General features: G+C 52.1%; 1 long non-coding RNA gene across 2 annotated transcripts; it reads right to left on the reverse strand.

Moving 5' to 3' along the window:
• Window positions 1-14,887: 14,887 nt before the first annotated feature.
• Window positions 14,888-21,230, reverse strand: LOC122234062. 2 transcript variants are annotated; one of them, XR_006211780.1, is made up of 4 exons: window positions 20,870-21,230; window positions 20,265-20,427; window positions 18,471-18,591; window positions 14,888-15,833 (listed from the first exon to the last, which is right to left on the reverse strand). It is a non-coding gene; the product is annotated as an uncharacterized LOC122234062 (long non-coding RNA). The 2 variants fall into 2 exon arrangements; XR_006211779.1 differs by lacking the exon at window positions 20,870-21,230 and having other exon boundaries at window positions 20,265-20,854.
• Window positions 21,231-23,534: the final 2,304 nt, after the last annotated feature.

Raw genomic sequence — 23,534 nt, forward strand, 5'->3', positions numbered from 1 at the left:
TTATTATTTTTTTCAGAATTGGGAATCTACCATACATACAGTTTTTATGTCCCGCTTTTTTCCCCTTAACATATTGTAAACATTTCCCATGTCCTTAATGGTTCCCACAAACTTTTTTTTTTTTTTTTTTAATTTTAAGAATTCACAAAACTGCATTTGTTGGATGTACCATATCATTTAACTCCTTCCTTCTTGGTACCCACTGAGTTGTTTCTCATTCTTTTTGACATTAGCAGCGAAATTGTGACAAATATCTTTTCATGTTAATCGCTGGGTGCACGTCTGGTTTTACCTGTGACTGAATTCCCAGAAGAGGGAGTCCTGTGTAGGGAGGCCCCTTTAGTTTGAAAAACTTGTCCCCAGGGAGGGTTGGTCCAGGGAGCCGGGAGGGAGGAAAAATGTTAGCCTTGCTTTTCAAGCAGGTGACGGTCTTTTACAAAGCTGCCTGTTTGATAGATGAAAATATTTAAAATTAGGATTTCTTTTATGATTGAGGTTGAATACATTTTCATATGTCTATTGCATATGTATATTTCTCCTCCTGTGAATTGTTTGATCATGTGCCCATTTTTTTTTCCTTGAGGAGCGAGTCTTTGAAAGAGCTCTTTATAGCATAAAGATATCAACTTCTCAGGAGTTAATCTCCTCTCTTCTGACGGGGCTGAGGAAGCAGAGGTGGGGGGCCGGGGTTTGAGGCAGACCTCAAAGAGTTGGGGGGTGGGTTACCAGTCCAAAAGGTACCTGGGGGGTGAGGCATGGGACGAAAACCACAACATCACTGTGTGCATTGAGGAAACTAAGCAGAATGAGCAAGGGCAAAATATTTTTGGTCTTGGTCTCTGCTGAAAATAATGTAAATGACCATGAGCACTTTTTTATCTAAGGGAAGAGGCATACCGACAGCCTTCATGGAGAGGTTCTCTGTCAAACAGGACAACCCGGCTTCACTCTGATTTTCTTCCTTGGACTGTCAGCTTGATCAGGGAGGCAGAGGGTTGGGGAAAAAAATGACAAGGCTTGGGGGAACTTGTTTTTCGCTGTTTTGCCTGTGCGTGTGCGAGAGCATGGAAAAGGGTTGGATCCCAGAGCGCGGCCGTTTGGACCCTTTATGAGATTGCTGCTTCCTGTAATTTCTTGGTGGGAGGCAGTTTGGTTTTCAGTACCCCCCAGAGCCCCCTTTTTTTTGTGGCCACTGCCCTGTATTTTTCATGTTTGCACGCACGTGGGATTGGGAAGAACTGGCTGGTTCCAAATTTGGGCCAACCCTGGCTCCATGGTAGGCCGCTAATGATCACAACAGCATTTCAGAGGGTGTTGGCAAGGCGATAATGCAATTAACATCTCCCTCTTTGATAGAGAGTGAGGTGAAGACAAGCTGACTTTTTGGAACCTGATGATCACTGATAATTAGGGAAAAACCCTTGAGGGGAATGTATTGGGTTGTTTTAGCAATCGTGCCCAAACGGGCACGTAGTGAGTCCACCTCTAGAAGAATGGGCAGGGCAGACAAATGCCCACCGGTCCCATCCCTTTGGGGTTGGGGTGGGCATGGCCGCTCTGTGCTTTATTTTTAGCAAATGTGTGTAGCTAATGTGGCTAGAACCACTGGTGATGTTTCAGGAAATTTATTTAAAATTCAATTTGTACATCGTGACTTTAAGCACTACTTTTGGGGAAGTGTGTTTTGCATTATGCCATATCAGTTCGGGATTATGGACTCCGAGGGAATATGTATAATTTTTATGCACTATGTTTATTGGCACATTTGTGTTAATAGCCAATAAGATGATATTGCCATCTTAATACCTTGCGAGTCTCTGTGACTCTGTGGCTAATGAGTGGGGGCCTCTGAGTACCTGACTGAGGGGGAGAAGGCGCTATGGGCTTGAGGGTGTGGGGAATGATGTTGAAAATCCAAATAGTGGCTTGGCAGGTTGTGTCCCTGTAATACAGAAGAGGAACCTATAATGCAGAGGGGGAATCTGGGCTTAATCAGGGGACAGACCACCAAGGAGGCATTGACATGCTTGCACAGCAAAGTGACCTTCCTTTGGAGAGAGAAAACAATCCCAAAGATATTTAGTTCTCAATTAAATAAAGCCACGTCCTCCTGACTTGCTTCCAGCGACCCTTTTGCTCCCAGGAACTGGGCTCTTGCTTTTTGCAGTGAATTTATGGCTGCTTCTGGACAGATAACAAGAAGTCGGACAGCTGACCCTCCAACTTTGCTCTGGCTCCTTCATCACTGTGGATTGTGTGTGATGATTTCCTAAGACATACCTTTCACGTTGAATTATTCATGGAAATGGCACCAAGGAACAGTGTAATGTTTTACATATATATATATATATATATATATATTCATCACAAACATCACATTAGTGCAAAGCATGCTCATTGGAAAATTAAAAAAAAAAAAAAAAAAAAGAAAAACCAAAACAGGACATGACCATTTTCTGCGCCAAGAAATGGTACTGGTGATGAGGTCTCTGTGTTTCCTTATATGTGGCCAATAGAGATTTTGGGTTGCAAAATCCTGGCCTTGATTGGAGCACCAGAGACGAACCCCAGCACTTAAGCAGATTACAGATATTTTTTAACTACGTTGTCCAGGTCCTGTTGTGAGTCCCTTTTACACCAAGCTGGCCAATGTGATTGAATTAAAATGTGGAGAAGTCATATCAACAGGCAGCTTCTATGAAGACGGTCAAAGAAGACGGGTCAAAGTAAGCAGGCTGACTTCCAGGGCCTCTGTCCGAGCGCAATTCCACTGCGCTCTCTTGGCTAGGACGTGGCTGACGTCATGGCTAACTGCATTGGGAGAGCTTACCCTGGTGTGTTGCCTTTGCCCCTCGACCTTGGCCCTTGTGCAAGAAGCACATCCGTATTGTTAATGATCTTTGCATTACCTATGACACAGGGCTTGGCACCCGGTAGGATCTCAGCAAAGATGTGAGGATTTATAGAATCTGGGTAGAGGGCTGCAGGAAAATGCCCCCTGCAGCCTGGAAGTCATGAGGGGAGGATGCCCTCCCCACCTCGTGATTCCAAGGAGAACTTCTTCTGTGCCTCAGCTCCCTTCCCCCAACCCAAATCAAGATGTATTTGCCCAAGGCCCCTCCCTTCTGTGTGCTGTTGTGTTGGAAAGAAAGCCAATAAGTCCGTCTGCAGAAGGTGATCCCTCCCTCTCAGGGAGAATCTGCATCTTAATCAGGGAGGCTTGAAGACCAAGCTCTTCCAGCCAAAGGGAGAGGCAGGCAATGGTGATAATTTGAGCAGGAGGTCTAGCCATTTTGGGGGGTATTTTGCAAATCCATTCCCATCCCAACATTATAGAATGTTCATCTATTTTTCACCTGACATTGTATGGTTTTATTTTTTTATTTTGCCACATTTAAATGTTGAATCTGCCTGGATTTTTTTTTTTTTTTTTTTTTTTTTTTTTTTTTTTTTTTTATGGCGTCAAGTACAGATAAGAAGCCATTTTATTTTTTCACAAATGGCCCATCCATTGTGATGTTGGTTCTTCAGCACGGGGAAGTCCATGGCACTTGGCCTGGTGGTCATCTCTTTCCCCGATGCCCACAGAGACGCTGAGATTAAAAGAAAGAGTCCCAGTTAAGAGAATGAGCTTTGGAGCCGGTGAGGTCTGGGTTTGCGTTCAAACTCTGCCGGTGACCAGCTGTTCAGTGGGACGACTTATCTACCCTCTCTGAGCCTTGGCCTCCTCACCAGGAAACAGGTAACACCCCATCCCTGGCTGGGGTGAGGCCTGAACAAGATCCCGGATGTTCAGCAGGCATCCTCATTCTTGCCCTGTGAGAGTGCCCAGTGAATGCAGGCTGCTGCTGTTACTACAGACCCCTTCTATTTTCATTCAGTTGAAAGACCAGCCGTAGGACCTCCACTGCCATTATCTTCAATCTCATTGCCTCCTCCAAACTGGTTCCTCTTCCCTTTGCTGATGCTGACCATCCAAGGCACACAGTAAATCAAGTAAATAAGTCTTCTTGGCCTGCCTTCTGGTCCCTCCCACCATTTCTGATCTGTCATGGAGGTAACCGGGAGTGACCGGAAGCAAGGCTTTAGAATCAGGTCCTCTCCACCATTGCCCCAGCCTTCCTCTCTCTGGCTTCGGACCTGCTGCTGTCCATACGCATGCTGCGCTCTGACTGGGCCCAGACAACCCTACTGTACCCACCTGCTCCCCACGTGCACCTGGATCTCTCTGTCCACCTGCTCATTTCACCAGAGTGACTTCACCGCCTTCCGTGTCTGTTAAATCCCAGGCAATAAGGTTGCTGCCTGGAGAAGACACCCTTATGTTCCTCCTTTACCTCCTGACACTTAGTGTCCGCTTCTGCCGTAGCTCCTTGATAGCTGTAGCCCCCCAACACCGGCTGCAGGTGAGGGCCCTCCAGATGGGGCCGGGCACCTCTCACACCCGAGCATGGTGCCCGCGACAGGGCATACTGGTTGTGGTAGTGAGAATAACGGTAACTTCCGGTTTTGAGGGCCAGAGGGTAGAGCAGAGCCAAGATGGCATCCTGGGACTGGCCTGGTGGGACCTGACAACCACAGACTCAAGGGGGAGGACTGTCATCATGGCTGCCATCGTGGGAACCACGGACAGCGGTTGTGCTGCCAATGACCGTCCATTTAACACCCAGCGCACGTCCCAGCTCTGTGCTCAGCACGGGCCATGAGATAGCCTTCTCTGTCCCCATTTCACAGATGGGACAAATGGGCCACGGCTCAGGGGACCGAAGAGGCAGGAGGGGGAAGGCTGGGAAGAGAAGGCTGAAGATGGAGAGAGTGGCGTACTTCCCTGCAAATCTCACTTTTCACAAAGTAAATGCAAAGGAATGACTTTGTGTCTCTCTCCCTGGCCTCTCCGGGTATTTCCCGGTTCCTGCTTGACTGTGGCAGGTGGCGCTTAGGGGCTGTTGCTCGGATAGCCAGAGGCAGTGGCCGAAGGGGTGACATCACCGGCCACCTTCCCTGTTCCCACAGGCGGCGATAATCTTGTAGACACTCCAAATTTCTCCCTTTTAAAAAATTTCCGATTTAATAACTCTACTTAGGTGTTTTTTTTAGACCCCATAGTGTTTGCAACAACTGTTATGGCTCTATTATGATAATACAAGAAAGTTACATTACCAAATAAATGCATTTTTAGGTTTTTCCCTGGCAACATAATGTAAGGATCATTCTGCATGTTGGTACTAAAGAATCAAAAACAGTTTAGTCAGTGGATGTGAACACTGTTTCTTGTCATCCAGTTAATGGATCTACTGTAGTATTTGTGTTCCTTCCAGCCTTGCTGCTGTACATCAATGAAAAATTATGTTTTTTTCCTCGGTGCTACAACACCCGTCATCTTTATAGGCAACGCATTCCCCTTCAAGTCGTGCGGTGTAAAATGCCTACCATTTCTCGGCCCCTTTCCCTCCCCGTCATTTACCTGGTTCTCGGCAATAGAGGGTCAGTGCCTCCTCTTATTAATGTTCTGTGTAATAGAAATCAGCGTGCCTGTGTTACTCATGTGGAAGCCCCAGCAAACAGCGGCTGTTAGTGTGCAAAGGGCAGACAGGAAGCCCGGCTTTATTTTTTTTAACCCTCTTTGTTTACTGGATCTGGGCAGTCAATCACAGCCCCTCCTTGAATTTAAAGCAAGCCCGCCTGCCTCCCGGAAACAGCCACCAGGACCCTCTTGCAGTTAAGACGGGGGTGAGCCAGGATGCCGGTTTCATTTCAAAGAGAATTCTAGAGTCCTGGCCTTGCCTCACTGAAAATTTTACTCCCCCCATCTGTAAAGTTTTGCTGGCTCCAGGGTGACTTGGGAGGCCCGAGAGAACCTCATTGGAAGGAAAATGGGCTCTCTCAGGTCATACTCTTTTAGGGCTATGTGATGGTGGGGATTGGTGTGGCCAAGCGTCACCTGGTGGCCCTGTGGCTTCCTCATCGTGTTGATATCTGTGGTCCACATATATCCTCTCCAGACTCACAAATCAGGCACCTGCAGGGACCAGGCGGGTGGCTGACACCAGTGACCTGCACAGAAGAGGGTCACCCTGCCTTAGCCCATGTTGCCAGGCAGGAATGTGACCCAGTCTTATCAGACCCTCTGCTCTTTACTTGGAAGTGGTGGCACAGACTTAAAAAAAAAAAAAAAAAAAAAAAAGGAACAACCTTCTAAATTTTATTTTATTTTTTAAAAACTATTACTTTTTTAATGTTTTATTTATTTTTGAGAGCGAGCACAAACGGGGGAGGGAGGGCAGAGAATCTGAAGCAGGGTCTGTGCTGATAGCAGGGAGCCTGATGCAGGGCCTGAGCTCATGAACCGCGAGATCATGACCCGAGCCGAACTCAGACGCTTAACCGACTGAGCCACCCAGGCATCCCTAGCCTTCTAAATTTTAAATGCTGGGTAATCAAAGTGAAAGATACTTTGTGTGTGCTGAACCAAGCTGGACCCCGGACTGGTGCTGCTTTTCCCTCCTTGACCTCTCCCATATCCTGGATGTGCCGTGTGACCTCAGTCTTGGCTTCAGGGAAGGGGGTGGGGGTGAAATTGTCTGGAAACTGTCTCAGCCCACCTGCCTCGCAGGGGCTCTCTCTCATAGCCTTAGAGCAGTCTAGGGTCAAACAGTGTGAAATGTCCCAGGTCCTTGGGGAGGGGGGTGTTCCTGTGACAGCAATGCCACCTGGGCACCTTCCTGCACCTGTAGCTGGAGAGTCCAGCTTTGGGCCAACACCCCCACTAAACAGTGGCTTCTCAGACCTGTGCTTTGCCGGGGGATTCCAGAACTTATCAGAGCCTGGGTGAGCACTAAGCAAGAGATATTTGGAGGTTTAGAAGGGGGCTTTTGGGGAATCTGGCCTGACACTCTGTGCGCCCCTGGAAATCCTGACAAGATGCTTTTGGGAGCGGGGCCTGAGGGGTGGTTTCTTGTCCTTGCTTGACTATTTGACCTCATGGCTCTCTCCCCACAGTACTTTGAGATGCTTAAGGATGGAACCAGGGTTTTCTTAATTTTTTCTCCTTGCTCAGTGTCTCATACTAGCCTCTGCACCGGTAGATACTTGATTTAAGGTCCTGCCTTCCTAGAGAGGTGGTGCGCACTGATGGGCTGCTGTCATTAGAAAGAGTGAGCGAGAGAGAGGAAAGTTAGCCCATCCTGAGTGAGGAAGCTGAGCAAGCCGGCAGCTAAACTCCAGGGTGAGAGGTGATGGATGCCCAGGGAGAGGAGGGCAGGTGGAAACCTTGCTGTCCAAGGTCCTGAGAAGAACCCATTGAGCAGCATCCCCCTGGATCCTCAGGGCTGCAGGCAGCACACATAACCTATTTTAAAAGCAATATCCTTCTACGGAGAGGCGACTGCAATCTGCTGGCACAGTGGCTCCCGGGCCGCCTGGCGCCATCTCCCGGGTGCCGCGAAGTCCGATTCTGCTGCTCTGTCAGTTTTCTTGGAGTCAAGGCTGAGAGTGTCAGGGTGTCAGTCTCCAAGGGACAGTGGCTGCTGTCCTAGAGGCACGTGTGGGCGCCAGAGGGGCTAGGCCAGGCAGTGTAGGCAATGGGGGACCAACCGGGCATTCATCAGGGTCAAGGTGAGAGACCTGATGCTGAACCCACAGTGTGCTCTGTCCCAGTGAGGTCCTGACGGAGTCCCAGGGCTCGGTGGTCTGCCCCATTTCCACGGCTTCTGCCTCCAAAGGTGATGGAAGTCGCTGCATAGCCCGCGTGCACTGATTGGCTATCTGGTTCTGCGCGGGTGTCAACCCTCAAAGGCTGATGACAGCATGGGGACCTGGCCTAATGTCTTTCTCCGGAACACTGAGCAGCATTGCTGTGTGTTGACTTTCCCATTACCAGCTCCCAGTGCAATCACGGTGGACTCACAGAGGGGGCCTCGCAGGGAGAGCGCTAACTAGGGCATGGCATGGTATGGCTGTGGGGCCTGGAGCTCAGGCCAGGGCTCTGTCGCTCACACTTCCTTGGAAGGTGGTGGGATTCCTGGAAATGGGCACTGTCTTCCTCCCCATGCGCCTTTCTTCTTCTGGCATCCTCTCTCTCAAGGCCCCTTCTGCTTTCCGATTCCCCTTCTCTCTGGCACCCCCTTGGAGCCGAGTGGATTCAGCTGTCGTGGGACAGGGTGTCATGAGGAAGGACCTGTCCTCCATGCCCGTATCTTCAGGTCCCAGTGGGGCCCGGCTGCTCAGGATGCATTTCTTCCAGAACGTTAGTGGGCCAATGCAGGGGTGGGCCAGTCTTCCCAGAACAGTCCTTTCCTGAGGTCAGCTGGACTGCGGGCCGGTGCGACCTTTGGTTATTGCCACCGTTGCTTTTAGGGACTCAAGGGGATAAATCTGTGCCTGCTAGATGAGCAGTGGGCAGGGGTTGTTTGGAAGTTCTGGACGGAGGGATTGGGGAGATCTCACGCAACATTCTGCCCTCCCCTGGGATTCCCAAAGAAGAGGTGCTCCGAGCGAGGGGCCTGGTGACGGGTGGTGGTCCGCCTCTTGTCCTTGCCTGACCTCGTGACCTCGTGACTCTCCTCCCCGACTGGGCTCTGCGGTCCTCAAGGGCAGGAACCAGAGCTTTCCTCGTTCTGTCACCCTCTGACTTCCTCCTCCCTCCTCACTCTTCTCTCACGACTGCCCGGCCACCCTCGTCAGCCACACTTGTCTTCCTCAGCTGGAAACAGAAGCCGCCGCTGCTCTTTCTTCCCTGCAGGCAGACATGTGATGTGGCCCTGGAGGAGGGGCCCGTGTCCAGGTGGTGCTGTGGGGAGCCTCAGGGCAGGGGTGAAGGGGGAATGGCCCCCACACCTGGCTTGACCTCCAAGAGCCCTGCACAGGTGGAGATTTGCCGTCTGTCCTCGGAGAATTGCATGTCGCATGCCTGGCTGGCCCGGCCTGACCCCTTGGTCTGTGCTTTTCCAGACTGGAACTGTCTCTTGCCCCCCAGAGGCCCTGTTCAGCTGAGCGAGGCCTCGGTCAGTGCCACTTAGTGTTTCTGCTTCATCTCCCGGACACGGGGTGAGCTGCCTTTCTCGAAAAGTCTTGAGCCATAGTGGAGAGCTCTGTTCCTGGTGGGTATTTTTGTTTTTTTGTTTTTTTGTTTTTTTGTTTTTTTTGCAGAGGCCTCCTCCAAGCCGAGGAAAAGGGAAGACCTCGCTGTCTGCAGCATGGGGGACACAAAGGCTCCCCCGCCCGACACACACACAGACAATCAAGGCAGCCCTGCAGGGGCCCTTCCAAGGGGACCAGGACTGTGGACACTCAGGCATGGCAGGAGCTCAGGCACACTCGCTGGCTTGGCTAGTCTGGGGAGGAGATTCCCTGGAGTCTGGGGAGTTGCCGGGTGGGGAGGTGGGGCTGGTTTGGACCAGACGGAAAGCAAGTTTGTTTCCTTTCAGGAGGTTGGCTGTGTGAAGGCTGGCTCTGTGATCCCAGACAAATCCTTCATTCTCGCTGGGCCTCCGTGCCTCACCTTGTGCCATCAGGATGAGAAAATTCTCTGACACTGTGGGTAAAAGTGTGAGGGGGTGTTTTGCACTTTGGGAAGGAAAGGGAATCTCATGGTGCTGTCCATCAGTAGAAGGCCATTGCTGTGGGCTCACAGCCATGGGACTGGTATGCTTTTGAGTTCTCGTCCCACTTGGTGTAGATTCATCCACTCACCTACCCATCCACCTCTCCAGCCATCAATCCACCCACGCACTCATCTGTTCACTTACATCTGTCCATCCATCTACTTCCTTCCATCCATCCATCCATCCATCCCCCACCCAGTTCCATCTGTTCATCCATCCTTCCGTCCTTCCATCCATCCATCCATCCATCCCCCACCCACCCATCTAACCACTGCTCCATCCACCCATCCCTCCACCCATCCATCCACTGTTAATGGTCTTAGGCACCACGTGGGGCTGCAAAGATTACTGCATCCATGTCCCTGCCCTCAGAGGGCCCGGACTCATAATTATGTGCTTGTTTTACTTGGCTTATTACTCCTTTTGAGTCTTGTAGGCTGGAGAGACAGAGTTTATTATTTGTTTCGGCTCAGGTAGGGCATGGTGAATGCTCAGAGGAGGGAGATGTCAGTTCTGGCTGCAAGGATGGGAAGACTTTAGGAGATGCCATTCCAGAAGAGCCTACATGGGTGTGGACACAGTGACAGTGAGGCAGGAGTGTCTGCGCTGGGTGGGGAGGGGGTTGCTATTCACAGGGAGTCCTGGAGATGCGGGCTAGTGAGTGTCTCTGCACGACCTTCCCTTGGGGGAGACGCTGGGTTTTGACGGCCTCGCCCCCCGTATGGTGCTCACTTCCCCTTTGATTGCCTTTGGGTATCTGCACACATATCCCTCCCCGTGTGAGTCTGTGCTCGTGCAAAGCAAGCAGGCTGTGTGGAGAAAGTCCCAGACAAGGGCAGCTTAAGCACAACCTCCAAAGGGCTGTCAGAGAAAGGCCGTCTCTTCAGACCTTGCAAGAACTGCTTCTGCACCCAGGTGGGATTCCTCACGCCATTTGCGTGGCCACTTCAGAGGCTTCAAAGCTGCAGGACAACAAACACTCAAGGGGCCCGTGGAGGTCAGGAAGAGGGAGAGGGCATTCGGAGGGTCCATTGGCAGATCAGAGAGCTGACGTCCTGGGTCCACCCCTCCCAAGCAAGCTTTTGGGTTAGCTGGGGAAACTTTGCCCAACTTAATGAGAGCAGCAAACAAAGTTGCGGGGCTGAGTGATTGGTATGCATTGTTTTGTTTCTTTCATTAATTCCTGCTGCCATTTGGGATGCAGGGATGAACAATAGCAGGGGCCTGTACAGATCAATACCAGATTGCTGATAGTGCCTATCTGTTCTTGGAGCAGATTATTTGATAAATGGCGTGGTCCATACGTTTTGACAGGTGTTCGTTGTACAGCCCAGACTGAGCCAGTTTACTGGAGCCCCATCCCAGGAAGCCAGGAGGGCAGAGAGGATATTTCCTTTTGGGTACAAATTCATATAGAAATTGTTGCTTTTAAGCTATAGGTAATGAATTTCTAGCGAGAGAGGGAGGGAGGCAGGGAGGGAGGGAGGGAAGGAGGGAGGGAGGGAGGAACCTGGGTTTTCTTCCCATGTGAATTACTTCCGCCATCCTTGGGGTTTACTGGGTCCTGGCTTTGATAGGGAAGAGTATGAAGGGTTTTATTTGGAAGGCGAGGCACCACCCCCCCTCGATGGGGGTGGCTGGTTTATAGGTGGAAGACGTTACCGTCCTGTGAGCTGAGGGAATCCTGATGGATGGAGCCTGGGGCCAAAGAGGGTGGGGCCAGTCCTGGGTAGGATTTCAAAGAGGAGCAAGGGACAGAGAGAGCGGTGGTGCAAGGTGAGAGCTGCCAGGTCCCAGGAGAGCTCTGCTGGTGACAGTTTGGGTCTGCACCGGCCTGGGAGCTGCCACTCTCTTTCCATTTCTGCTGCATCCAACTGACCTGGCTTCCTTCTGTCCACACGGTGGGCACGTGCTTCAACACCACAGGTGTCAGGCTCTGTGATTCGGTCAGTCTTGGAGGTCCAAGTTTCCGCCTGGCACAGAGGTTTCAGTTGCTGTCCGCCCCCATCTTTCTCATTATCCTTGTCCAGGGCTGGCCACGCAGATGGTGTTCCCCGTGTGTGGGGGTGAGCAAAGGAGGTAGCGAAGGGGCCACTTAGGCCAACTAACTACTAGGCAGGACCATGCCTGGGTCCCGGGGGAAGCTACTGGAACCCAGAGCCGCCTTGGAGAAAGCAGTGAGTTGTGTATTTGGGGTATTGAGGAGAACAGAGTACTTCTACGGGGGCATTACTGTGTCTGACCCCCCCCAGTGTTCCTATGAGGTGGGCTGAGTGTTTCACCCACCCCATTTAGCAGGAGGGAAATCGAGGCCCTTTCACTGCCCACCCTTCCTCTGGGGTGAACAGTGGCTCATGGACAGCAGCTGGGGTGCCCGCGATGGACTTTGCCTTCTTGGCTGCCCTGAAATCCAACCCCCCCTCCCCAAGAAAGAGGAACCCAGAAGGCCCTGTGGAGCCGTCCTTCTTGTAATGTGGAATCCTTTTCCAAGGACTTATTGCTGAATGAGAGGCAATTACATGGGGGAATGGTGACCCTCGTCTCACAGAGAATGTTGGGGAGGCTGGGGCTATGATATATGGGATGTCAGGCGTTATATTTTAGACTTTGCTTTTAAAAATCTCCAACAACCTCCTAAGGAATGATTTGACATCCTTAAGTTCAACACCGGGCACAAATAAAGCTTATGGCAAAATTAACATAAATCATTAGCATTAATCATGCAGGGTTATTGATAGCCGTATGCAGGCATGTATCACAATCCCGGCCAGGGATTCGGGTCGGCCGATATTTCTTCCAGCTGTCCCGGCCAGCTTTGCCGCATATGGCGGTGGTGGAGGCTTTCTTTTCTAATTTTCTTCCTCAGCTTGAGCTGTCAGAGACACCCCTTGTTCCCCTTCCCTTCTCCTCACGCTGGGCCGCTAACTTCATTGCCTCATTCTCCCTGTCCCCTCTCTCGTTTTTAGAAACCAGAATTCTCGTCAGGGTCAGAATCCATCACCGTCTGTGGCTGTCACCCACCACGTGACTAGTGGAAGCAAAATAGCTGGGTGACAATTAGCAATGGGTGGCCTATATAGATCAGTTTCAATTTGGTAACCTTCACTTTTCCTTACACATTCATCTCCGGAGCTCAGGAACGTGCCCCGCGCCCCCACCCTGCGGATACTGGTGTGCTGGCACCTCACCACGGGGAGGAGATGTGTGCTCTCACCAGCCCAAGGGACCGGGGTGGGGGGGGGACACTATAAAAGTAGATTAAAGCAAGGGATGAGACGTTATTGCCATCGATGGCGTTTTGAAACCTATTGGCAGGGCATATTACCTTTGTAATATGGAGGGAAAATCTATCGGTCTGACCTCTCCATAAGGTCTCTCCAGCTATAATGCAATTGTGGTTGCATTAATGGGAGTATAGTATAAAGGACAATGGAGGTGATAGGAAGGAGCCCTATCCTACTCTGCTGACCAAACCACATTGACCAAACTGTTCAACGAAGATTGGGATAGGTTTAGCTACACAGGACCAGGGATATATGAGAAATGAATAAAAAAGATTCAACCCAGACATACGAACAAACAGGGGGATCGTGATTTCTATTTGGATCTCTGTTTGACGAGCTTCCGGGGAAAGAGGGACCAGTGAGTTCCGAGAAGCTCGAAGGGTTGGGAATTTTGGAGATGTGGATACCTGCCCATGACAAGGAAAAGCCTGAGACTTTGGCACTGGTTAAAAATGGTATGATCTCCAAGGGAAGTGGCGAGTGAGTTTTCCATCACCAGACATAAGCAGCACAGGTTATGTGGCCATTTGCAGAAGAAGTTGAGGAGGAAGTAAACATTAAATTAGAGGTCAGAGTAGATGGCATTTAGGGCCCTTTCTACCCCTGCAGAGTGGAATTTCCAAGAATTTCTTAGATCACTTGGAATTTCATGGTTGTACCCTGACTTGAATGATAGAAAGAAATAACAGAGCAGTTCCTCGACCACTCTTTCCTACCACCAGGCTGCAAGATATGGGCTCCTCTATCATATCATCCTCCTTCCCCTTTTTGTGAGCTTTTGGCTTCACAAGACTGCAGCGAGCTCGTAGTGCATGATTGAATTCATAGAGAGCTATGCAATCCCTTTATGGAGAGTTTGCATGGGGGCATTTTAAACATGTTTCTTCTTCACATGCCTCCGGCAGAATCCCAGAGAAGCTAGCAAGCCTGGCTGACAGGGGGCAGTTAATCAACAATGGGCTTGGACAGTTCAAAGAAGGGGTCATTTCCAAATATCAAAGACTGGGACAGCCTGGGGTTTGATGAATAACAGAGGTCAGCTGCAAACAGTGGGAGAGGGGTGAGTCCTGGACAGCCATCAGCCCTGACCCCTTGGCTCTGTGAAAGCCATGGGATCCCTTCTTTGCTGTTGTTACTGGCTCTTGTGGAACACTTGCTTGGAGTTCCCGTCATCTTTCTGTGTTGTGGGAGGTGTCAAGAAAGCTCCTGTGCTTTGTAGGACACAGGATTCTAGAAAGGACCTTCTACATTCTGCGAATACTGCGTGTCATGAAAACCGTCCAACTCTCACTGGGTTAAATAAGAGGGACGTGTTTTGGCCCTTGTAAAACAAACGTTTCAAGGTATCTCTGGTTCAGGTGGGGTTTGATCTAGCAGATTATAGGATGTTACCAGGGGAGTTTTTGCTATTGGCTTCATCGTCAGCTTTCACATGATATTACATCCCCTCCCAATAGCTATAAGCCCTCTCTCCATGAATGCAATGTTTATAGCATTACAAGCTTTGTATCCATACACAACCATCAACTACTGGACCATTGGGTTATTAATTCCTGTGGTCCATGTAAAGGCACATATTGATTGATCTGTGACAAGTTAGTGCCCAACTTTGGTGCTGTATGTGGGGTCAACCCCACTCAAACTTCATGAATGAGAATGGAGGGGGCTCCTTCACCAAAGGAAGTTTGGGGTATTGTTTTACCAGAGGAATGAAGGTGGCTTCAGGGTAGAGAAACCAATACATGGCCACAGCAACCTGAATGTGTCAAGTTCTTGGAAGATGATTCCCCACCAGAACACTTCTCGTCTCAGTTATCCTGGTGGGTATCAACAGCTCTAATTTTTTTTCTCTGCCATCTTTCATCCAAACTTTTGCAGAGTTCAGGCTGTGAGGCATCTTAATTTTCCTGGAGAAATTAAAGGAGATATATGTGGTTGGGAAAGAGCCATTCTCCTGAGGCACACCTTGTGTGGGCCACCATTTTGGAAGCACCAAAGGAACTGATGACCCACCTTCCATCAGTGATAAATCTGTAAGATGCTCCTTGGAATGGAGGTAGCCTGGCATGGGAGCAGCAATGCCCTTCATTGGATACATGCCGAGATTTCACGGACTCACAGAACCTGGGCAAAGTCAGCAAGATTTCTTCATCTTGACCATGTGACAGTTTGCCTGGAAACTTGGGTCTGCCTCTTGTGGAACTGTCCACCCTTCCCAGTGCTCACGGCAGCCTTGCAGAGCATCATAATGACTGGGAGTGGCACCATCGACAGCCACGAATAGGTCCCTTAATTTCATGGTTTAAAATTACGTTAGTTGACCTCAGTATAATTCCTATATTTTAGTCATTTACGTGTCATGACTCAGTACTCATTCATTAAATATAGTGCTTTTCAAATGAAGAACAGAGATGAAAATTTTTCTTAATGATGACAAGTGATATAATTTAGTTTTATTTCTGTCGTACCATGGTGCCCGTGAGCCTGGCCGTAGCTAAGGGTCTGTCTGTGGCGCCACTGTGGGCCTCTTTTAGCAAAACTCTCCACTGGACACATCATGCTAGCCAATTCTGGTCATGTGGGTCTAAGCCACTCCCCACTTTGATCGTTGGTCGTGCTTGGTGTGAGTTGTTTGGCTCCATCGGAGATGGTCTCAATGAAAACACACCTTCTCGGAGAGGGGGCAGGCCTGGCCGGGGCGGGGGAGGGCAGGTGGATGTTGTTCAGAATCTTGAGTTTTGTTGCCATGAGGGAAGTGAGCAGAGGGCTGGAGCTAAGCCTGAGGATGGACGAGGCCCTCCTTTCCTCACCGATGCCTCCTCTTGGCCTTGCTGCCTTGGATGCTGTTCACAAAGTTTAGTGGCTCTTCAGGGTGGCTCAGTTTGGGATGCTCTGATTTGCACTGTGCTCCCAGGACCTCCTTGATGGAGCTGACTTTTGCAGTACCCTGAAAGTGAAAGTCTCACTTCAAAAACTGGAAAAACAACGCGCTCTCAACAACGACCGCCCACACGTCTTTCCCCAAGTCTGAGACCCTGTAGCAGGACTGGCTTCTCCAATGTCCATTGCCCCATTTTGTCAGTCTCTCTGGGGTGGTTCAGTGCTACTTTGATGTGATTGCTTTATTCTAAGGTTCATCTGCGGGGGTGTTAAAGCAACTACACTTTATTGGCCCGGGGCTTGGAGAGTGAAAGGGGGTGAAATCTACACGTTTGGCATTAAACTCCTAGGAGGTTTTCATTTTTAACAGACACTTTTAAAAGTGAGCCATCATTTACACTTAGTGCCTTACCAATGTGGTCAGATGGCACATAGCTCTGGCCTGCAAGTGGCCTTGGGTTATAATCCTTGAGGTAACAGTGGTGGCAACATCCTCCATTACTTTTTAGAAGTCCCGGTGCCACCGTGCATCTAGCACTAAAGACTGCCTTCCCTGAACCATAAGAGGCCAGATGGTATGGACCCTCCTCGGAGTGGCTATTCCCGGCGTGGTCCAAACAGGGCTCTGGGAAACTGAGGAGTGCCAGTGCCTGCCAGCAGACCGCAGGGGCTCTCCGGCAATGCGGGAGTCCCGGGCTGGGGGGTCGGACCTGCTGGCTTTGCATCCAGGTTCCCCCGGTGCGTCCGTTTTCCCACCTGTAAAATGGCCCAGCCGGTCTTTGCTGTCCCTCTGGCCCCAATAACCAGCAATTTTCTTTGTTTTGACTGCTAGTTGGAACGGCCAGCGAGTGTTTCTAGAGCTGGGGCTGCGTCCGGGCCTGCAGGCGTTGGGAGTGGGGATCGGTACATGTGAGAGCGTGAAGCCTGAGGCGTGTCCTTCCTGGAGCTTCTGCAGCGTGGACAGTGCAGCGAGGGGCATCTTAGCACGTTGCAGCGGACTCAGCCAGGCTCCCACGGCTGAGCTCCATAGAGGAAAGGGGTTTGATCTGGGCCTTTAGGGGTGCCCAGATTTTATGTCCACTTGCAGATGGGTGGGTTTGGTGCCAGGGGATGATGGCGAGAGAAGCAAAGCTACAAGGAAATTACGTGGTATTGCTCCCAACCCATTTCCTCTGTCCTGTGACCCTGGGGACCTCACTCGGGACACTGCCCTCCTTGGGAGCTCTAGGGCAGGGCCTTCACCCCAGTGCACCCAGGGGTCTGCAAGGGAGCAGGAGGAAGAGGCCTCTCCTCCTCCAAGCCTGGCTTTCACCAGCCATCCTGGGCCTGGAGTGACCAGGGCTACACTCAGCTGGGGAGTGTGGAGGAAATCAGCTCGTTTCCTTGTAGATGGGGTTCCAGAAAGGGTGTACTGGGGAGTTATTCCTCGGTTCTGGGGTTTGGGGTCTCCTTTACCCTCTGGACATGGTCAGCACCCTTCCTGGACCACAAAGCTTACAGCGGAGCTGAACGGACTGTCTCTGTCTGTATTTAAATAGCCAGGGTTCCACTGGTGTCCAGGGGTCACCAAAGTGGGTGTTGGTGGTCATGCCAGGCTCCTCTGTTGTCCCCAACATCCGTCAGCAAGCTGAATGAAGCCCAGCCAAAGGGCTTAGAATGTTAAGACCTGTCTAGTCTTCCTATAAACCTCATAGATGAAAAATGCACAGATGATTTTGTCCCTCTCTCCCCCATCAAAAATCTTGTTTTCTGGAGCTCAGGACACAGGCAGTACAGGCTCGGGAGTTTGGGGCCCAGTGGGAAGCAGATGGCACTCCCTGAGGGTCAAATGGAGGGGAGTTTAATGAGCGGACCATTTACAAAGGGGCAGGAGGGCTTTAGGAGTCCATGGGTGTAGGGTGGGGGAGGGGAAGCCAAGAGCTGAGTGTTGGGGGACAGAGCAGCTTGGAGCTGGAAGACAGAGAAGGCTGTGTGGAGGGGTCAGCAGCCAGCAGCATCCCAGGGGATGACCGTCCCCACCCCTCTCTCCTCGTCCCTCTGACCTCTTACAGGAACTCCCCGGCTGAACCTGAACCCGACTAGAAGCCCATGTCATGGCCCATGCAGGGGCAGCCTTGCTGTGTGGAGAGAGGATCCTGAGAGGCACAACCCCCGCCCCCCACCTGCAGCCAACTTGGGAAACTGATCTCCCCTGCCCCCGTGTGTCTCAGGCTCCTTATTTGTAAAATGGGGAATAATAGTTCCTGTCCCCCGGTTGTAAAAACCAAGTGAGAGAATGTGGGCATATCACTGAAACACATTTGCAAGGAGTTCGGATGTTTTTTCGGGGGACCCAAGTTCTCTGCTGTGCATTGAATTGTTCGAGTGGTCATGTGTGACTAGTGAGGGCCATGGTCCGTGTTCAAATCCAGGCAACTTGGTGCCTGAGGGCTTGTCCTTAGCACCTGCCCTTTTCCATTTGACCTTGGAAGTGGCTTGTGAGGGTGAGGGAAATGATGGCGAACCGTCAAGGCAGGGTGAGCCGTGGGTGTGATTCAGGGCCCCCATGTGAATATCCACGGTGGCTGCATCGACGGGTTTGTGCTGTGGGGGGTCTGGGGAGCAGAATGTCACGCAGGTTTGCTTTGTGGGGGGTGCCCTGAGAGGACAAAGGATTCAAGGGAAGTGGGGACACTCAGCTCTTGGGAGCCAGAGGCCTCCTTACCCAGGACGTGAGGCCTTCTGCTCATTCTGCTTCCTGTACGTGGCGGTGGGGGGCTGTCTGCAGGCCAAGCCCCCAGCCTTCATAACGGTCCCGTGCACAGACTCAGAGTCCGGTCCTCTCTCTACAAAGAAATTGGCATGTCTATGGGGCGGGGAGCCTCTCTCGGCCGGGTAGGCACACATCTACCTTGGAAACCGGGGGCGAGAATCTCCCAAAGCCAAAAGCACGGGCAGAGAGCTATTGGCTGGGTTTGTCTGGGTGTCAGCTGTACCCCTTATTTATGTTTCCCGAAAAAACAACCAACATGTTTTGATGATTTCTGGAGAGTTTAAAAACAATATAGTTAATTGCTATGAGTGATTTCAGAGCTCATTAATGTAATAAATCTCTGGAGAGAGATATTCTTAGTTAACGATCAGCATAAAATCAGAGAGTCTTTCCGCGTAGATGGAGGCTCCCGTTTGCTCTGCAGTGAAGACAGAATGGTGGGCAGAGTGGATGCAGGCGGCCTGTCTGTGAAGTGACAGACACCCGTGACTGTCCAGCTGACAGTGCCACCGGGCAGGAGCTGCTCTCTGCCACCTTTGCCGCCCAAAAGCAGGCCCGTTGGCGTCACCAGGAGCTTTTGTGGCCCTGGGACTTTGGAACTCGGCTTGGTGGATTTCGTTTAAAATGAGAAAAGAAGGGGGCGCCTGGGTGGCTCAGTCAGTTAAGCGGCCGACTTCGGCTCAGGTCATGATCTCACGGTCCGTGAGTTCGAGCCCCATGTCGGGCTCTGTGCTGACAGCTCAGAGCCTGGAGCCTGTTTCAGATTCTGTGTCTCCCTCTCTCTCTGCCCCTCCCCTGTTCATGCTCTGTCTCTCTCTGTCTCAAAAATAAATAAACATTAAAAAAAAAATTTAAAATGAGAAAAGAGGGACTACCTGCGAGGCATCGGGCAGCTCCCGTGAGCCTCCAAGAGCACTTTAGGGAGCCTCTGACTGCCCTGCACATCCCTAAGCAAAACAAATCCCTGGTTCTTGAAATCTCCAGTGCGTTCTTCCCCCATCTGCCCCATGTCAGTAAAGGGCAGCTCTAGCCACCCAGTTGTGCAAGCCAAATGTCTAGGACCGTGCGTGGCAGGCCGACCGCGTCAGTGGCCCGCGTCCTCACCCGTGGCCATCCACCTTGGCATTGCTGCTGCTGCTCCGACTCCTGGGCCCGTCCTGTGACTTGCTGTCACCTGGCGGTGTTAACGAACAGGATGGAGGCAGAGGCACATAGACACGTTTTGATGGGGCTCGTCTGCTTTTCTGCCTTGGCCTTCACCTTGGGACCATGCCCGCTGGCCTGAGGAGGAGGACAGCCAGCTAGCCCCTCTGTCCCCATCGTGGCCGACGGCCAGCCCACTGATGGATGTGCGAGCGAGCCCTGTCATGACCAGAACTGTCCAGCTCAGACCCCGTGGTTGGGGTCTTCTCACACAGCGTTATGGTGGCAAACTCAGGCACCGTCCTCGATGCCTCCTTTCTCTGCAAGGCCCGCCTCCTGCCGCATCGTCCCTATGATACCCTCTTCTCTTCATCTCCCCTGGTCCCCAAGCTGCTGTCATTGCCTGCGACTGGTCACCTGTACCCATTCTTTCCCACTCACGGTCCCTTGGCCCACCTGCAGCCCGAGGGGCCTTTTTGGCAACAGTCATATTGCTCATCTGCTCGGGACCTTGGGAAGGGTTTTGATTCATTTAAAACATCATCTGTTGACCATGGCCTACAGGGCCGCAGGTGGTCGGTTCGCCCCCTCCTGTGATCCTACCTTTCTTGCCCTTACTGCGCTTTAGCCACACGATCTCCCTTCTGTGCTTTGAGCACACAACTCTCCATCCTGCCTCAGGGCTCTTGCACTTGCTGTGTCTGGAGGACGTAGGCTGCTCCTTGTCACTGGTGTCTCTGTCCAAATGTCTCTTGCTTGGAGAGGCCTGGGCCCAGGAGATGGGGGGTAGGGGGGGATGGGGAGCTCTCTCCTTCTAGCACAAGCCTCAGAGGCACTCTGCTTCTAACATCTGTCTGATAGCTCAAACTTCTGATTGGAATCCCCAGCTGAGACTGGACCGCGCTCTAGGAGGATTCTCCGAATAACCGGGGTGAAAATCCAACTCACAGCCACACACGGGGTGGGGGGCATCCCACGGATGGCAGAGCGTTCTCTGGGGAAACCGGAGCCGTTGACTGCCCTTTCTGGAGCCAGTGACTCGATGGGGCATCTGGCTGTCTGGCCGGGGGTGGGGTGGGGTGGGGGTGATGTCAGGGCTGCGCTTAAAGTCCCGGTGAGAGATTCGGGGCTGAAGTCCTGGCCTGGGTTTGGGTTTTCCTTTACTGATCAATCCCAACCCTCCTCCCCCTCCCCCGCCCCCGCTCTACATTTCATGCTGCCGGTCTCAGGTCCACCTTCCTGCAGCCCCTGGGACCCAGGCTACGCAGCGTGGCGGTGTTCCCTGGACTTCAGCCCCGAGGAGTGCCCTCCTCCCAGCACGGGCTTGGCTGTGTGGCGGACTGCGTCTTCAGCCCTGTGCTGGCGCGAAGCGACAACTCAGCAGCGGCAACAGGATGACGTTGTTCCCGGAAGCCCCGTTATCGCTGAGGCCGCGTCTTCCGGGGCACACTGAAATTTTGGGACCTGGCTCTGAAGACACCAGGCGGGTCATCAAAATCTTTGCGTGGTCCCTTCACTATTGTTGGGAGGTGCGCTTCCTTGGGAGGAAAAGCCTAGCTCTGCACTTGGTGGTCGCAGGGTCCCGGAGCGCCTCGAGTGGCATCAGCGCGGTGGAGCCTGGGAAGGAGGAGGTGTTGGGGGGTGGTGTAGGGGTGAGTGGGTGCCTCCCTGGGGGAGGCTCAGGGCCAGCAGTCTGGAGTTCGCGTCCTGACTACGCGTGTCAACTTTAGCAAGTCCTTTGAACCCGTGGTTCTCAAATGGGGGTCCTTTGGGCACCCCCCGCCCACCATTTGACATTGTCTGGAGACAGTTTTGGTCGCCACCGTTGGGAACCGGGTGCTACTGGGCATCAGAGGCCAGGGAAACGGCATGATGCACAGAAGCGCTCCGCGCGCTGGAGAATTTTCTGGGTCACATCGCTCCGCGCACTGAAGAATTATCCGGGCCACATGTCAGTAAGTGCTGAGGTCAACCCTTCCCAGCTGCATTTCCCTACCGGGGGGTGCACTTCGAGGGGTGTGAGGGAGTGAGGACGGGGGTTTGTGAAGCGCAAATGGCTCTAACGTCTGCACCGCCGACTCCGGATCCTCCAGCCGCAGAAACACTCCACCCAAACAAACAAGCAAAACAAAAAAGAAAGGAAAGAGAAACAATCAAATACGGGGTGGTTCCACTGGTTTCACCCACTTTGCACCCACTTAGTGAGTGTTTCCCCAGAATGATCTTTCTGGAGGGAGGAGGTCAGAGCGTGCAGGTGCCCTCCGGGGGGTCTCGGGTCCTCCTGCCCCTCAGAGCCAGCCCCTTAGCCCTCGGAGGGAGGTCCTCGTGGTTATAAACATTTATAATTTACAGGTTTCCTGTGGGCAAGTCGGCCACGTCACCTGGTGCTTGAGGGAAGAAATAGAGGTTCATCCCAAGGCTGGAGGGACACCTGTTCAACAGGCACTGAGTGAGGGGCGGGGTGCTCTTCTGTGTTCTAGAGAATTCCCAGGGGCTTCCAGTTCAGCGGTGGCCCCGTAAGGGACTTCAGAGTTGTACCCATCTACCTGAAGCCACGTAGGGGACAGGTCTACCAGCCAAAGGGAGGCTGGGCCGGCCAGGGTGGGCACGGGTCCCAGGGAGCTGGCTGTGCCCAAGGAGGGTTGTCACTGGTGTTCAGCTTGGGGGTGGGGGGGGGTGGTGTGTGCTTTGTCCTCAAGGGCATGCAAACTTGGTTCTGCCCTGGGAACTTCAGGATCTGATGGATTTTCCTGAGCTCAGAGGCACGAGGAGCCCCTCGTAAGCCACTTCCCTTTTCTGTCCCCGCCGCTGCCATGGCTCCAGGCCCTGGTGCGGGGCTCTGGGTGTGGATGGGTGCTTCTTCCTCGTGAGACGAGCTGCACCTGTGCAGGGAAGGCGGGACACAGGTGGGCGGGGACACCTCCCCAGGGCCTGTGAAGCCGGCATCTCCACTGGCTCCAGCTCCTGGGGCAGGAGGGTGTCTGACCTCCCCAGGGGACCGGAGAGAACCGGGGATGCCATGGGACCGCCCCCCCCACAACTAAGGGCCACTCTCCAACAGCTCTAGAAGGACGGAAGGAAGCTAGCCCCTTGGTGCGCAGGTGCGTCCGGGTGAGGTCTTCCGACAAGATTTCTGCCAGACTCCTTTTTGTGTCTCTTAGTGCATAGAGAGGAAAGATTTCCACCGGCGCCTGTAGTTCTGGGAGGCGGTGTCCAGCTACTTTCTATTTTTATTGACTATTCAGTAAGACCAAGGCAGAAAAGGAGGGGGTGGCCTGGGGTAAGCTGGAAGCTGAAGGTTAGAGCAAACGCGCCGTCTGGGCGTGCCCCAGACCTTCTCCATCCACGATGACTACAGGGGACGTGACGACAGGCTTTTGAACACACAAACTGCGGTCGTGTGGATGTGGCTGGTGTAATGAAAGTTGGAAAAACCCGAGTGAGTCGAACAGCGTGCTTGTACTTTATCTGGTTTTCTGCTTGGAGCTAACAAATGGTCTCTCCCTAACAGCGCTGGGTGGTTTCATCACAGGCCAGAAGCAGGGTCACTGCGTTGCGCGCGCGACCCGCGCAGCGGGGAAGTGCGTTGTTTTACTTTCTCTATTCGAAGAAAACTTACTCTTTCCTCTGGTAAGTCTAGAGAAAATACCGTAACCCCTCAGACAATGGCATTACTGTCACCTGCTTAAAATAGTATGACGTTCCTCAAGTCTTAGAATACTCTCCAGGGCTCTCTGTTTTCTATGAAAGCATTTATTTCAGTCAAAATCCTTCATGTTCTGCTCTACTCTGACACTTCACCAAAAAGAGAAGATAGCAACTCAAAAGCACAATGTCATTTTTAAAGGGACTCTCTCTTCTCCACAAATAAAC

This window comes from Panthera tigris, chromosome E2 (assembly GCF_018350195.1).
Source record: "Panthera tigris isolate Pti1 chromosome E2, P.tigris_Pti1_mat1.1, whole genome shotgun sequence".
Taxonomy (NCBI): domain Eukaryota; kingdom Metazoa; phylum Chordata; class Mammalia; order Carnivora; family Felidae; genus Panthera; species Panthera tigris.